Consider the following 7,233-nt stretch of genomic DNA (forward strand, 5'->3'; position numbering starts at 1 on the left):
TTTTTAGAAAATGAAATTGATTCTTGTTCCTTTGTTCTGCTCCAGAGGGTCCGAAGCCTTCTTAGCCAGGGCAAAACTGGATGAACACATAGAAAATGCTGTGAAGGCAGAAATGGTTTGCATAAATTAGAGATCACCAATAAACTAAAACCCTTTGAACCCAACAATCATCAATAAAATCACAGAGATAGTTCATTTTCCCACGCTGACTCAGTTCAAATCTTAGGAATGGTTGAATCCTAGATGAAAAGCAGGCATACTCTTATCTTAAACCAGAAGAATTCTTTCAACAGATCCCAGTCTCAGGGGTGCCCATGAACGGACATATTGCACTTGTCCTTTTAGTAATTAAAAGCAAGTATGTCTGAATGAAAGGGGTCCCTGAGGCTAGAATATAAGCCATTGATAACTTTGACTCATACTTAACTCTGAAAGATCATCTTACCACCTTTGCCTGCTCCTATGATATCACTCCCATCTTTTCCAACTACACTTCCTACACTGGCTCCTAATTTGTTTCCAGACCCAAATCAAGATGCTGGTATTGACTTTTAAACCCTTATATCACTTGGGGCCAGCATACTGAACCTACCCATCTACTACAATCATCTTCAGAGACCTTACTTTAGGTGCTCCCTTCATCTGAGGCTAGACAGACTGACAACTCAAGAAAATACCTTCTCAGTCATAGCATTTAAACTTTGGAGCTTCCTCCCCTGAGAAATTTGTCTTTCTCATGGGGGAGCTTGGGGTCCCACTTGTGCCTGACAAGACCAAAGGTCCTGTATCCTGCCTCAATTACTTGGGGGTGTGGCTTGACTCTAATCAAAGACTGTCACAATTCTCCCTGTGAAAAGTTGGTCGTACTTAGGATCCAAATCGCATCCTTATTGGCCAGAACCAAGTGCACTCTGCATGGAATCCAGATGCTCATGGGACACCTCAACTTTGCTTTCAAGGTTGTGGCCCCATGGTCGTGACTGGCATAACCCACTGCAGGTGGGTTGCTGCCTCTCACCATCAGGTCAGGGTGATGAAGGGGATCAAAGCTGATCTTGGGATTTGGCTGCGGTTCTTGGACAGCTACACTGGGTAGACATTGTGGCAGTCCCTGCTAGATCTGGGGGACACATTGCGGGTTCACTTGGGTGTAGCTGGAAACCTGGGTTTCGGGGTATACTACAATGGCAGCTGGTGTGCCTGCTGCTGGCGAACAAGCTGGGGAGGCACTACAATCCTGAGGGACTTGACCTTCCTGGAGTTCTTCCTGATCCTGGTGGTGGTGGTTCTCTGACAGGCAGCATTCGCTAACCAAAGGGTTCTCTTCTAGTGTGACAATCAGGCCTGCTGATCTGAGAGGATAATACGTTTGGTTCACCATTTTATGATCACGTGCTAACATATGTTTTTCCACGAGGTATGTTGCAGGGGAGAGTAACGAGGTGGATGATACTCTGTCTCTGTTCCAGACTGCCAGGTTCAGAGTTTGGTTCTACATGCAAACAGTGAGGTAGAGACCTTCCTAGAGGAGCTGTGGAGCCCTGGCAACAGCTGATCATCCAAGGGGTGCTTGGCTCCCTGGCTTTTTCCAACTGGTGGGCCTATGAAGCAGCAGTGGATAGTTTTGCGCAATTCATGCAGGGGTAGGTTCAGGGAAGTTGGACACCTGCTGAGAAAGGCCTGCCTTAGTGGGGGTGGCCTACTGGGGGATTAGCACCAATGGCAGGGGTTGCCATTCAGAGGCTTGCACCCATTGGCATCCAACAGCTGCTGTCCTCCATTCCCCAGCAGGGTGGTTCCCAAAGGGGGCTTTTGCAGACTGAGTATGCTCCTTGGCTGCAGGAAAGGTCTCTGGAAACTGAGGGCCCAAGCAGTCCACTGATTGCATGAGGGCAGCTATTCCCATGCTGCACCCTGATCATGTAAATAAATAAAGCTATGGCCTTGTTTTACCCCACTGAATGTGTCTGAGTGCTCTTTTGGCCCAAAACCCGACCACCTGCAACATGGGTAATATTATTGTAAGAGAAACAGGTGGTTTTAAAAAGTTTGTTTAATTAAATGTGTAAACATTATGTTTTACAGATGTTGTGAGCTACCTTGAGCATGGGAGAGGTGAGATTTTAAAAGCCCTAAATATAGGTACAAGGCTTGTTTCTTGGAGGGATGCTTCTTAAAACTCCAGATTTTACTCTGGAATGGTGTTAGAATAGGTGAAACTATGAAGGTAGGTCAATAGCTTTGATTGTTTTAGTAGATAAAGCAGTGACATGTTTGAAATAAATAATTACAGGAAATACTAGGAGGTGAAAATATTCTTATTTCTGTCATGATCAGAAGGTTGCTAACTGACAATCTGTTTTTAGATATGAACCATCCTCTTGTATGCATTGACTAAACTCACCAAACACTAGTTCAATAACATTTGAATAAACATAGTGATTAACCTATCAGTGATTACTCCATCAGTATATTTATGACAGGAAATTTGCTGTAGTGGTTCAGAGATGTGGCTTTTAATCTGGCAAACTGGTTTTGATTCCCCACTCTTCTACATGCAGCCAGTTGGGTGACCTTGAGCTAATTATAGTCTTATTAGTATTGTTTTCACAGAGCAGTTTTTCTCATAGCTCTCTCAGCTGCATCTATTTGTTTGTTTGTTTGATTTTTATACCGCCCTCTCGTATGGCTGTCTTACAGGGTGTGTACTGTGGGGAGAGGAAGGGGAAAAGATTATAATCCACTTTGAGATTCCTTTGAGTATTGAAAAGCAGGGTATAAAAGCAACTCTTCTTCGTCTTCTTGGTTGCCAGCCTCAAATATATACGCTTCTTGGACTCTATGCAATAAAAATATACTCTCAATATTGTTGAAGTCACTATAACTCCTACGAACTCCTGATATATAGGATATAATTTCTTACATATGCTCAGAGGAAGTGGAGAGGATTCGCTAAAGGGGTTTCTGAACTTTTTCTTGAGTTAATATTCTGGAGCAGGGGAATACAACCTTTTAGATTATAACCGTTAGTGGATATCATGATTTATAAATTATATTTATTTATCTGTTGAGAATCACCTCACATTTTTAGTTGCCCCGAATGACCTCTCTTCTTCCAAGGGAAGAACTGCCTTCTGCAAGTGGGAAATGAAATGAAGATCTAAGCCACAGGCCTTGCTAGCTTTGTGTTCCAGGTGCTGCATAGGAAGCATATTTGTTCATTTTACTTTGCTAATCTCAAATAACCATAAACTTTCAGCAATATATCAGATCTCTGCTGGTATGTTGTGTGCCACTTCATAGCCAACAAACTTGGGGTGCTGGGAATCAATTGATATAACACACATTGAGTTGCAGGATAGGGGGTAGAACATTTAGGAACTGTTTCAATTTTGTCAGTTGAAATCTTTGTGAAGTATTTACAGATATTATCACTAGAAGTGTATGGTTGTACAATGTAATTAAATAATAAATGCCTAGGGTGTGCATGTCTTAGTCTTACCACAGTGTACACCTGTTATAATTTTGACTGAGCAAATAAATCTGTTCATTGGAATTGCTTCCTTTTTGCTCAACCAGTTGTGTAATCATTTGCATTAATAGGTTTAAAATAGTTCTGAGCTGTAATGGTAGCATTTTGCATTTATGCAAATAGAGAAGGTGAAAGTAGAATTGCTGATTTCTTCTACCATCTTCAGCTTGCAGATGAATCATAAACTGATCAGATTTATTTCACATACATTATAACATGCACTTCTGTCTAGAAATATATTTTCATACTATTTTAAAAGATTTTCTGTGCCAGCTTTAATTGCCAGACTTGACAAGAGTATTTACTGCTACCACAATTTGACTACAGAAGTATATATGCAATCTCTATCCTCCAGACATTACAAAATACATAGAAGCAATGACACCTAAGATCTCAACAAGTTCTAACCATAGAAACCAAGATACATCTCATTGGAAATCTTTGGTACTTTTTGGATTCAATTACCATTTATGCACTGGGAACTTCACTGCCCTACTCCCCTGTCAGGAGTACAGATCTGGGGAGGATGAGGTGCACTGGGCCAAATACTCCCCCATGTGGGTGCAGGAAGAGGTGGGGCAACCTGCCATGACTAAAACTCCAGTCTGAAGCCCTGCATGTAACCTCCAGTGCATAAACAGTCAATATGGTGATCCTAAGCTGGTTTATTCTTGTGAGTTCAGTGGAACATAGAACCCAACTACACATCATATAAAAATGGCTTTACTGTAACTGACCCTTTGCTTATAATAGGATTTGTGCTGCCTCTGTTCTTCTGAGTCAACAGCAAAACTTATCTTTGAGAGAAAAAGGCAGATCAAGGCACTCTACAGCCCCAGACTTTTTTGCTCCAGCACTATATGGCTCTGTTTCCTTTCAATTCACATGCAACTAGTATTTCCAGCATAGGAGGTATTTGTTTTTCTTCCAGACCTTGAACCTTTGACAGTGAAATATTGCAGATCTCTAACTTTTATATTTTCTCTGTTCTGTTATGGGAGTGAAATAATTCTTTCACTTGAGTGGAATCTGGAGTTAAGAGGGAGGAGGAACACAATGCAGAGCGGTGTCCTACAGATTACTTCCGGGAACTGAAGTAGGGCAGGACAAAGCAAGGCAAGTTCTAGGTTTTAGGCTGTCCTGGGCAGAGAGGGAAAGGTCCCCTTCTAATCCTTTGCCTACCATCAGGCACACTGTACCTCACTTCCTGTTCACTTACTTGTCTCACCTGTTTGTTTCTTTCCCTCGCCTGCTTACATACCCTCCCATGTCCTGCACTCTCAGCTGTCCACATGTTCTATCCCTGATGACATCAGGCAGTGCACAGATGGAACTGCCATTGTTGTGAGCACCAAAAGTACTACCATCCTACGCCATCACACACCCTTCCATAATGTTGCTGGGCAATGTACAGAGCAGGGAGTATGGGTTACAATGCACTCATAAGCATAGGAACATATCACAAAAACATAAGAGAAGCTATGTTGGATCAGGCCCAAACCCAGGTGACATCAGGAACTCCACCAGCAGGGTGGATTACAGAAGCCCTCCCACTGTTTCTTCACAAGCACCAGGAATACAGAGCATCATTGTCCCAGACAGTATTCCATCTATACCTTGTGACTAATAGGTATGGAGGTATGCTCCATATCCCCTGTCAAAGCTGTCTATGTTTGTAACTACTACTGTGGCAGTGAATTCCACATCTTAATTACTCTCCATGAAAAAGTACTTTCTTTTATCTATTCTAAGTTTACTGCTCATTCATTTTATTGAGTGCCCATGAGTAGGGTTGTGCACTTCCGCTGAAGCAGCCATTCGAGCCTGAAGCAGCCAGCACTGTGGCACGGGGAGGGGCGGCACCTGTGGCAGTGTGCAACCTGGTGCCCACATGCAGGCGCAGAGCTGGCACACTGGCACTGCCCTCACCCCCACTTCAGGCTCAAATGGCTGCTTCGCTGGTCAAAACACACAACTCTACTCACGAGTTCTTAAATTGTGAGAAAGGGAGAAAAGTACTTCTGTCTCATGCAAAATATTGTAAACTGCTAAAAGCAGATGCAAGAAGGACACGTTGATGGGTGGCAGGGCATTTATGCAGCCAAGAGGTCAGCAGAGATGGGCCGGGACAGAAGGCCTAGATCTCATCAGCCACTCCACCTCAGGGGACACTGATCCTGGCCCTGGGACAAAGATTGAAACTTATAAGAATGTGTTTTTCCTTGAAATATTTAAAGGAGGAGGACATCAGAAATAACAATGAATTACATGCCCATTTTCTACTAGATATGAGCCTCTTGTGGCGCAGAGTGGTAAGGCAGCCGTCATGCTGTCTGAAGCTGTCTGCCCATGAGGATGGGAGTTCAATCCCAGCAGCCGGCTCAAGGTTGACTCAGCCTTCCATCCTTCCGAGGTCGGTAAAATGAGTACCCAGCTTGCTGGGGGGTAAGCGGTAATGACTGGGGAAGGCACTGGCAAACCACCCCGTATTGAGTCTGCCATGAAAACGCTGGAGGGCGTCACCCCAAGGGTCAGACATGACTCGGTGCTTGCACAGGGGATACCTTTACCTTTACCTTTACCTTTACCTTTACCTTTACCTTTACCTTTACCTTTCTACTAGATAATGTGAGCTACTGTACATCATTACCAGGCCACTATTCATTAAAAAAAAACTATCCTTAGGACTATAGATGGGAGGCCTAGCATAGACCTGGAAGCCTTGAGAAGCTGTTATTTGTTCTATTAGGAAATGTACATCTAATGATTGGAATACAGCCACTATACCCAGCCTCTGTATCCAAGGCAAGGAACTTCCCAAATGAGGACCCACACACACAGAACAGCATAAATATAATAAATATAATAAATAAAAATAATGAATATTAAGTATTTTCATTACCCTTGAAATTTTAAAACTCAGTTAAAGGGATAGGGGAAAACAAAGGGTGACAAGAAACTTGCATGTATTTCCAAATAAATTATGCTTCCTTCATGATTTTCTCATGGTCCCCTCATTTATTTTATCCGCCAATCATTGTCATTTGGCGACAGCAACCAATAATCTTCCAGTGCCATTTTGTCTCATTTGAGTACCCCCTTCCAAGGCTGAAATCTTTCTGCTTTTTAAAATCTACCCCAATCATGTTATAACACAATTCCAATGTAACAAAATTATTTTCCTTCACCTGCTACCAGACACACTATAACTCAGGGAGACTGTTTCCACGTGACTGATAAGGCTCCAGTCACCATATGTTCACATCTGGGTCCCCCCCCCCCCGAATTCTGCCTGGAATCAGGCTCCTTTTGCCAGGGTCCCAGGGCTGTCCCAACTTGCACCCTCAGTTGGCCTGCATCATCTGTGTTTTGCTGCAGGATCCAATGGGGTGTATGTCAGGGCAGTAAAATGGACATGGTCTTCTCTTGCTCTTGGAAGTTGCTGTTTCTTGGTTTCTGGTTGAGTCTCCCATTTCAGCAGAGAAGTCATGCAGCAGTAGGTGTGCGAGTGTGTAATTTCATGGGTCCAGCAGCTACATAATGACACACACACATAAGCATCTCCTGCACAGCTCTGGAACTTCTCATGACAAAGGGAACTGGAACACTATAACCCTATTTTAAGGGAGTGCACAAATAGAGGAGTTCATTCTTCTTGGTGCAGAGAAGAGTCAGATCCCAGAGGTATTTACAAGATGATA

The sequence above is a fragment of the Paroedura picta genome, chromosome 9 (assembly GCF_049243985.1).
Source record: "Paroedura picta isolate Pp20150507F chromosome 9, Ppicta_v3.0, whole genome shotgun sequence".
Lineage (NCBI taxonomy): Eukaryota > Metazoa > Chordata > Lepidosauria > Squamata > Gekkonidae > Paroedura > Paroedura picta.